Genomic DNA, 8,668 nt, shown 5'->3' with positions numbered 1-8,668 from the left:
GTTTTAGCAAAGCTCTTAGGGATTAGGATGAGACCTTCATGAGGGGCAGATGATTGCACATCTGCCTGCTGTGGGGTTTCCTGCCCTTCCTCTGAGGCCTCTGGTGGTGGTGACTGAGATGGGTGGCCCACAGGTCTGCTCCAGTCTGGAAGGTCCTTTGTTTTGAAGTGTCCATGCAGGCAAATGCAGCAAAAGCTGATTTGCACCCCGCAGGAGCTCACGTGTAGCCTTGGAGGCGGACTGCAGTGCCGTAGTGTAGACGCTGTGCCTCTGTAGTGCTGTAGTGTAGACACTTTCTACGTCAGTGGCAAGGGTTTTTTCTGTCGCTATAGTTAGCCCACCTCTCTGCGAGGCAGTAGGTAGGTGGACAGAAGAATTCTTCCACCAACCGAGCTGAGTCGACACCGGGGGTTAGGTCGATCTAACTAGTGCTCAGGGCCTGAGCAGCATAGCTAGTTCCATCTAACTTGTAAGTGTAGCCCAGGTCCGGTCGCAGAGAAGTTAAGTGGCTTGCCTGTGGACATACAGCAAGTCACTGGCGGGGATCAGAACGCTCTCAGACCTGTGCTCTGTCCTCTAAGTCAGTTGCCTCTCAGACATTAGCATTGTCCCCTGAGACGGCAAAAGGAATTCTTTCATTTTCACCCAGACGGCAGCCACTGGAGGTTTGCAAAAGCAAACTCAGTTTAATGTCTCATCTACTAAATCCAGGTATTACTGATGGTGGCTCCTCTGCCTCTGGGGAACTAGCTCGTTATTACTGAGCCATCCCGTTTTTCATACGGGCACGGGAACAAAGCATTGCACAAACGGTGCATGGCTGGGATTTGCAGACAAGGAATCCATCAGACCGCATGGATCGCAGGATACACACCTGCCTTGAGGCTGTTCTTGGCTGGTGCTGCATGTAGTGAGTGCCTATGGCGAAGGGTCCAGCATTCTCAAAGCACTTTGCAAAGGAGGGATATATACTATTATCCCCATTTTACAGCTGAGGAGACTGAGGCAGAGGAAAGCTGAAGTGACTTGCCCAAGCGGAAAGGCTGAGCCAGTGGCAGAGCTAGGACTGGACCCACCTTGGCTAAATGCTAGCCAGGGGTTCTACCCACTACCCCAAGCTGGTTCCCTAGCCATTGGCTGATAATAACCATTTGTATACACAATGCTAACTACATTTAACTCTACCCCACAGCCCAACACTGCTGCATCACAGGGGGCTGGCAGGAGAGCGTGTTCGCGTGAGACAGCCCAGTCAGGAGGAATTAGAATCAATCGCCGGAGCCGGGCTGGTGGGGAGACGGCTGACATTAGGCTGCAGCCGGAGAGGCTGCTGGACTTTGCAGGAGTGCGACACGCAGGCACCCACTGACCTCGAAAACCTGCCAGTCAGCGCCGGGCCCTCCCAACCTGCCCCAGCTCTGCTCTGGCTCCAGGCTGCACAGAGCCTCCTGGACCCAGCCTGCGGGGTTTGTCCGCGGGCACTGGTGTTTCCAGGCTCAGGAGCAGGGGTGTGGGTGGGGCGAGCTGAATCAATAACAACCCCCCCACCCCCCCCAAAGTCCGTTGCTGGGTTTCTTTCATGGCTTCTCAGAACACTCTTAAAAGAAGCGGCCAGAAACCAATGAAACAGCCCTCGCTCACAAGGCCAAAGAGAATGTGCCAGCCCATGACAGCAGCCACTGCCCCGCCATTCCTCCAAGAACTGTAATTGAGCATGCAAGACAATGGCATGCCAGGCTTGTCTCACTAGATTGTCTTCAGGGGCACCGGAGACCCTTTCAGAACAGCACAGCCTGAGAGAGGTGGCTTCCCATCAAGCCCTCATGGGAAAACCAGAACGAACCAGGTTTGGTTTACATATGAGCATAAGCGTTGTCAGACTAGATCAGCCCCTTGGGCCATCTAGCTCAGCAGCCTGGCTCACCACCAGGGACCAGATGCTCCAGGGGAAGGTTCAAGGAACCCTGCAGGAGGCAGATGTGGGATAATCTGGCTCCCATGAAGGCCTCAGCCTAATCCCTAATGGAGATGGGTTTAAACCCTGGAACATGAGGGGCTTTTAATCTCCCTTCTAACACTCTTTTGTTCACATGCACCATTACAACTCTGGCTGTCCTTGTTATCCACACGAATGTCTAATCCGTCTTTGAAGCTTTGCTAAATTCTTGGCCTCAATGACATCCTGTGGCAGAGAGTTCCACAGGCTAATCACACTCTGGGCCAAAAGCAGTTCCTGTGCCTAGTTTTGAATTTGCCACCTTTTGAGTTCATTGCTTGTCCCCTGCTCCCTTTCCCGCCTGGGTGGGCTTTTCTTGTTTAGTCTTTGAAATGGGGGAGTGAATTCCATGGTGGTGGTGACGGACGAGTGGTGCTGGTTTCAAAGCTTTGTTGGGGCAATTCCCTGCTCGTCACACCCGAGGAAAAGTATCCAAGCTCCAGGGAATGATGTACGGACTCAGCCATGTGGGTAACTGTCAACAGCCCTTCAGATATTACCACATGTGACTAATTAAAAGCTGGTTTCAGAGTAGCAGCCGTGTTAGTTTGTATTCGCAAAAAGAAAAGGAGGACTTGTGGCACCTTAGAGACTAACCAATTTATTTGAGCCTAAGCTTTTGTGAGCTACAGCTCACTTCATTGGATGCATGATCCGATGTATCCGATGAAGTGAGCTGTAGCTCACGAAAGCTTAGGCTCAAATAAATTGGTTAGTCTCTAAGGTGCCACAAGTCCTCCTTTTCTTTTTAATTAAAAGCTGTTCAAGGATTGAGGGCAGATCAATGGATTTAACCCCGCTGGCTGGGACGGCAGTTTAGAGGATGTCCCTGTGTTGTGTGTGGGTGTGTGTGGGCACTGGAATGATGTGCGCATGTTGGACTCAGAGAAGCCTCACCCATCCCTGCCTTCACCGGTAGCATGAAGCAACGGGTCTGACTGTGATGCCAGGATGCAAACTCAGCCACCTAAATTGCATATAGAGTCATATGCCTGCCGAGACACCGAGCTGGCTCCAATGTCTGCTCTGGGGGGATGAGTGTGGGTGGCCGGAGAAGGAGGGCAGGGGTCTGAAAGCTACAGTCCCGTGTTGTGTGAGGACCAGGCTCCTTCAGGGGCGCAGCCTAGCGGGGAGCTGACTAAATAGCCCGTGAGCAGCGGAGGGCAAAGCAGAGGGGGCCGGGCAGCAGTGGGCTTTACCCAGGTCCCACTGCGCGGTCTCTCTGCGAACTGCAGGGTTGGTCACAGCTACACGTGGCCTGGCAGCTCCAGCCAGCCGGGGTGGCATTCTGACAGGGGGCACGAGCTGGGACTACTGGAACCCCTGTGGAAAAGCCTTGGGGCTAAGCCCACAGGGGTGTAAATGGTGTGGGTTGCTCAGAAAACGGGAGGGATGGCGCAAACCGAGTCTGACTTACACGTGGAGGGCCCCTCCCGCAACTACACGTCCACCCTGCGTGTCACTCATTGGGTTCAATTCCCAGCTCACCGGGTTCCCTTTCAGCCTTAAAGTGGCTGTGACCATCCCCCTGAGAGTCTCCCCTGCCCCCTGGTGCTGGAGGCTTCCCCAGGTGGTGAAGGGCAGGCACTAGGGCCCTGCTTCTCCCTCGTGGCGCAGGGGACAGACTGGGGCCATGTCGGGTGTGGCCAGACTGCACTGCCCTATGGCTAGTCTCTGATTCCCAGGGGATCTTGGGCAGCAGAGGCTGAGCATACGTTAGAGCAGCCCTGAAACGGCTCTAAGTTACAGTCGGGTGAGGCTGGTCCCCAAACAGAGGGACCCGAGCCACCTCTGTCCACATCCTCAAGGGGAGGACAAGCCTCACTGAGAATCACGGCCCTTGTCGTACACTGACCTGTTCAGATTGCCAAGCTACATTCACCCCTTCCTAGCACCGGGCAGGAATTGCACTGTTTGCCTCCCACAAAAGCAAAACTAGTGCAAGGGATTCTGCTTGCACTCCAGGAAAGTGCAAGGGGCGCTGACCTGTAACTCTTGCCCACACTGGTGTGGCTGCAGGATGTGGTCTCAGGGACCTGTTTGCTTTGGGCAGCCAGTAGAGAAGCAGGTTAGGATATTTGGTGCTGCCTGGCATTGAGGGCGTGACCTGCATGGAAGGGGCTGATCCCGGTACCCGGGGGACACGTCCCACCCTTGCTATTGTATTCGCGGCACAAGGCTCCGGCCTTTGACATAGTCACTTGCACCAAAGCCAAGTTCTGCTCTTGGAAACTTGCAAATGTCACCAGAATTCACGGCGAGCCGCCAGCAGCAGGAGCCGCCGCAGGGCCCAGTCCCACGGGCTCTGAAGACTGGGTCACGCCTGTCCTGGCCGGCAGGGTGCTGGGGCTCCAACGCAGGGCCGGCGCTTGTGCAGCTGGAGGGAGCTATCGGAGGTTCCTCCTGACGCGATGTGATGTGACATGGTCGGTGGCGCAGGGCGGGAGGCTCGAAGGAACACGCATCCTCCTTAGGTCTGGTACAGCAGGGCAACACCAGGCAGGAGATAACGTCACTGCTCCTTAGCCAGCGTAGGAGACCTTGGCTTCACACCCCCCCCCCCCCCGTGAAGGACGGCGTCGCGAGACAGAGCAGCCCCCCTGCTCTGGGTAGTGCCAGCTCAAGGTCTGATGTGGGTTCCTTTGTCCAGGCTGCTTCCTGGAGGCCCACTGGTGCCAGGGGCCAGACTATATCAGGGCAGCCCTGGGACAAGTGAGGTGCAAGATGACCCCGCCCTGGGTTCTGCACCAGTGCAGGGATGCATCGCACCGAATCTAAAGCATCCCTGGGAATCTCAACGCCCTTTATCAACTGCCTCGTGGCAGAGCAGTAACCGTTGGGGTCCTGGCCCGTGGGAGTTTTGCCGCTGGCCTCAGTGGGATGCGGGTTTGGCTGCCAGTCCGGAAGGAAGGCTGGGGTTGAGGTTTGCATGCATGGAGCATCGGTTCCACCTACCGCAGAACTGGGCAGGACAATGCACACAGGGCGGTCCCAGCCAGAATGTTACAGGGCAAGTGGCTGTTTGGTGCCTTCTGTGCAGGTGCTCTCCTGCCCAGTTGCCAAGACAGGGCGGATGGCCTGGGAAATAGCCCCTGGGTGGGCCAGGACAGCCCGGGGGCAATTAAAGCAGCCTGGAGGTGTCAAGTCACTTTTGACCCACCCGGCTTTGCAGTGAGCACAGCTCAGCCAGAGCAGAGGATCCTGCTGCCTGGGATCTGGGTGACTGGTTCACAAGCCCCGAGTGCTGCGGGAAGGGGAGCCATGGCCTTTTCCTTAGTGGTGCGAGGGCTGACCTCTTGGCACTGGGGTAAGGTAGCAGCAGGGGGCCGGGGCTCTGGTCTGCCAGGATGGCTCCCTTCCCCAGAGCTCTGCCTGCAGAATTGCTCCTCTTCCCATCTTGTCTGGTTTGCAAACTGCTGATAAGCGACTGTGTTTTGCCCTTGGGAGAAGCTCAAGTCATAACAGTGCAAAACTCTGGAGGCCTGTCAAGGCCCATTTGGTCCCCACGCTGATCCAAGGAGACAGCTCGCTCTCCCCTGTTACTCCTTGGTACACATGGGCTGTTGAGTGTGTCTGCAAAGCCCAGTGCCTGGCAGCCAATGCCAAGGCAAGTGACATGATAAGACACGTCCTGGTGAATTCATGGTGGCCGTGTGGGGGTTGTATGGGGGGGCAGTTGTATAAACCTTGCCCCCCCACAGCCGCCTTCCTGTTTCTCAGCAGCCCCGGGTGCAGCAGGCACTCCCCTCCAGCGTGCAGTGCTTGCACGGGCATGGGGGGGTGTCTTGTCTCAGTGTCAGACACGGGGCACCAGCAATCAGCCCATCACCTGATGTGGAAGAAGGGTCAAAACAAACCCTGCCGTCGCCAGTTGCACCTGAGCAGGTGGGGAAGCATTTTGAGGACAGATGGAGCCGCTGGGCCTCACGCTTACAGAACGCCACTCCATGGCTGCTCGCTGGGCCAAAGCCAGCAGGAGCCCATCCATTGAGCACCCAGGGCTCTGCGTCGGGCCTGCCCCTGCAGGTCAGCACCCATCCGGGACAAGTCACTCTCATTGCGAGAAGAAAAGGAGGACGTGTGGCACCTTAGAGACCAACCAATTTATTTGAGCATAAGCTTTCGTGAGCTACAGCTCACTTCATCAGATGCAACGAAGTAGCTCACGAAAGCTTATGCTCAAATAAATTGGTTGGTCTCTAAGGTGCCACACGTCCTCCTTTTCTTTTTGCGAATACAGACTAACACGGCTGCTACTCTGAAAACTCATTGCTAAGTACAGCTACTGCCAGCCGGGAGCCCCAAGAGCAGCTTTTGGTCATTCCTGGGCATGGTGCTGGAGAAACCAACAGCAATTCCTTCCTTCAGCCAAGTGCCGAGCAATCCCCCGCCCTCAGCTCCGGCAGCTCAAGCCACCGAGCCGAGGTGGACACGGCCCCGATTCCTTCTGAGCCACGTGGATGGGCAGTGCCTCCCGCCCCCCCCCCCCAACGCAGGCCCCGCGGTGGAGTCGGGGAACCTCGCGCTTTCTTTCTGAGTACACGGCCTTTCGGCTGGAGCTTGGCCTTCCACATCCACTAGTGAGTTCGCAGTCCCACGACGGGCACCAGCCAAAGGTGAACTAACACCAGCCACTTAGGGTTAAATAAAAGATAAAGCTTCCTGACGGAGGGGTTGGACGGACACTAAAGCCAGTGCTGACGGTGACCCGGGGGTCACAACGCCTTTGTGCAGAAAGCCTCTCCGTATCCGGCTGAGCTGAGGCCGTCGCTCGCTGCCCTGGGACAGCGCCACTGCTAAGCACTCACACGGTCTTATGCTCTAGCCAATGATACAATTCTGCGTGTGTGGGTGGATGCAGATACACTATAAACACAATCTGGACCAACAGGGACTTTCTGTCGGGTTTTCCCCTCGCCCTGTACTTTCCCAGAGGTCATCAGCACCAGCAAAGAGCGAAATTCAACACAGAGGAACCACTGCTGAGCCAGTCCTGCCAGGGGCAATGAGCTGCCTGTGGCATTTGGACTGGGCGCTGCTCCCAAATTCAGCTGCTCTGCTCCAGGCTCTCCCCGCAGAGCGGTTGGGCTCAGGGTCTCTGCGTGCCGCTCAGTTGGGGAGAGGTCCAGCCCAAGGCACTGAGCAGCGCATAGGCCTTGGGCCAGCTCTCTGCATGGGCTGGATGTCATCCGGGTAGCAGAAACAGCTTAGCGGCAATGGGCTGGGGCCTGTCAAATGACTGCGTTTGCAGCTGGGCTCTTGCCGTATGTGCAGTGCTAAGAGCCATCAAAGCAGCAAAGCCTCCCTGGAGAATCGGGCTTCACCCAGAGCTGAAAAGCAGCCCCCCGAGCCCCTGGAAAGGGCCTGGGGGCGGCTCGTTCACCAGGTGACCCGGGCTGGGATGCGGGGTGGAGAGAGCCGATGAAGGGCCGCTCCAGATGTGTTGCTGTGGAAACGGCAGATGCTCCGTGCAGCGGCTACAAGACTGGTGCTTGGAGGGGGAGGCCCGGGATGTGTCTTGCACTGGCCTTGGCACTACATTTCTCCTGCCGTTCTGCTCACCCCCGAGCGCTTCACAGAAGGGTTAAATCCAGGGGTGGAGCCAGCCTGGATGCTCAGTCACCCAGGCCTGCAGCTGTCCTTTGGAAGCAGGGAGTGGAAGGAGACGCATGGCGCCCTGAATCCCAGTCCAGCTGCAAACGCACCCTGCCTGACAGCCGATAAAGGGGACCTGTGCTGAGGCAGCTTCCGCAGCCGGCTCCAGGACCCCCCATCCTCTGGCAGGGTCATCGAGCTCACCACGCCCTTCTGGGCCCCCTTTAGGCCCATGCGGTTCCATGACTTTGCTCATGACACACAACGGCTCTGGCCACACCTGAGCTAAAGCCCCTTTCCCCCCTTCACACGCCACCTGCTCATGTGCATTACATTGGACCGGGGCGGATCCTGACGAGAACCCTCGGGTGATGATTCCTCATTTACAGTTACTTTCTGTGAGCTCGCCATTAACCAGCTGCTAACCCGCTGCAGGAAAAAGGACACCCACCATAGGAAGGGCGCCCTCTCTCTCTGTGGTTTTCCTTCTGTCAGTCCCGTCCGCGGCTGACGGCTCTGGTCATGCAGGTTTGAGGACTGGTGTCAGAGCTGCACAGGAAGGTTTCTGCCACTCTGACCTCACCCCTCAAACGCAGGGAGTGTGAGTTCAGTTCTGGGCGAGCCTGAGCCGCTCCCCAGGCAAAGTCCCGCATTGACTTCCGCAGGCTTAGGGTCCTTCTGCTCTTTGTCTGGATCCAGAGCGATCTCCCACCATTCACCCCACAAGGAACCAGCCCCGCTGTTAATGGGTTTGGAATCTGCAAATTAAACTCCCAGCCGGCCCCCTGAGGATTCTTTATTACCTATTTCCTGGCTCTGGGCTAATCCCAAATCATGCCTTGGCCTGCAAGCCAGGGTCAGTGTCCTCAGTGTATTAGAAGGTGCTGATTAAATCCTGGGCTCAAGGGAAGCAGCCAGCACTTGCCCTGTCTGTGGTGGTGAGCAGAGGGGATGAGGATTTAGCTACCTTACAATGAGGGGGGCTATGGGTTTGACTGTCCAGTGACGCTTCTTTCCTGCATAGCTGTGATCCCGGGGAGGTAGAGATGTCGCGACAGGGCATCTTTACACCACAGC

This window comes from Natator depressus, chromosome 14 (assembly GCF_965152275.1).
Source record: "Natator depressus isolate rNatDep1 chromosome 14, rNatDep2.hap1, whole genome shotgun sequence".
In the NCBI taxonomy this organism is placed as follows: domain Eukaryota; kingdom Metazoa; phylum Chordata; order Testudines; family Cheloniidae; genus Natator; species Natator depressus.
Note: the sequence above shows the minus strand (reverse complement) of the source record.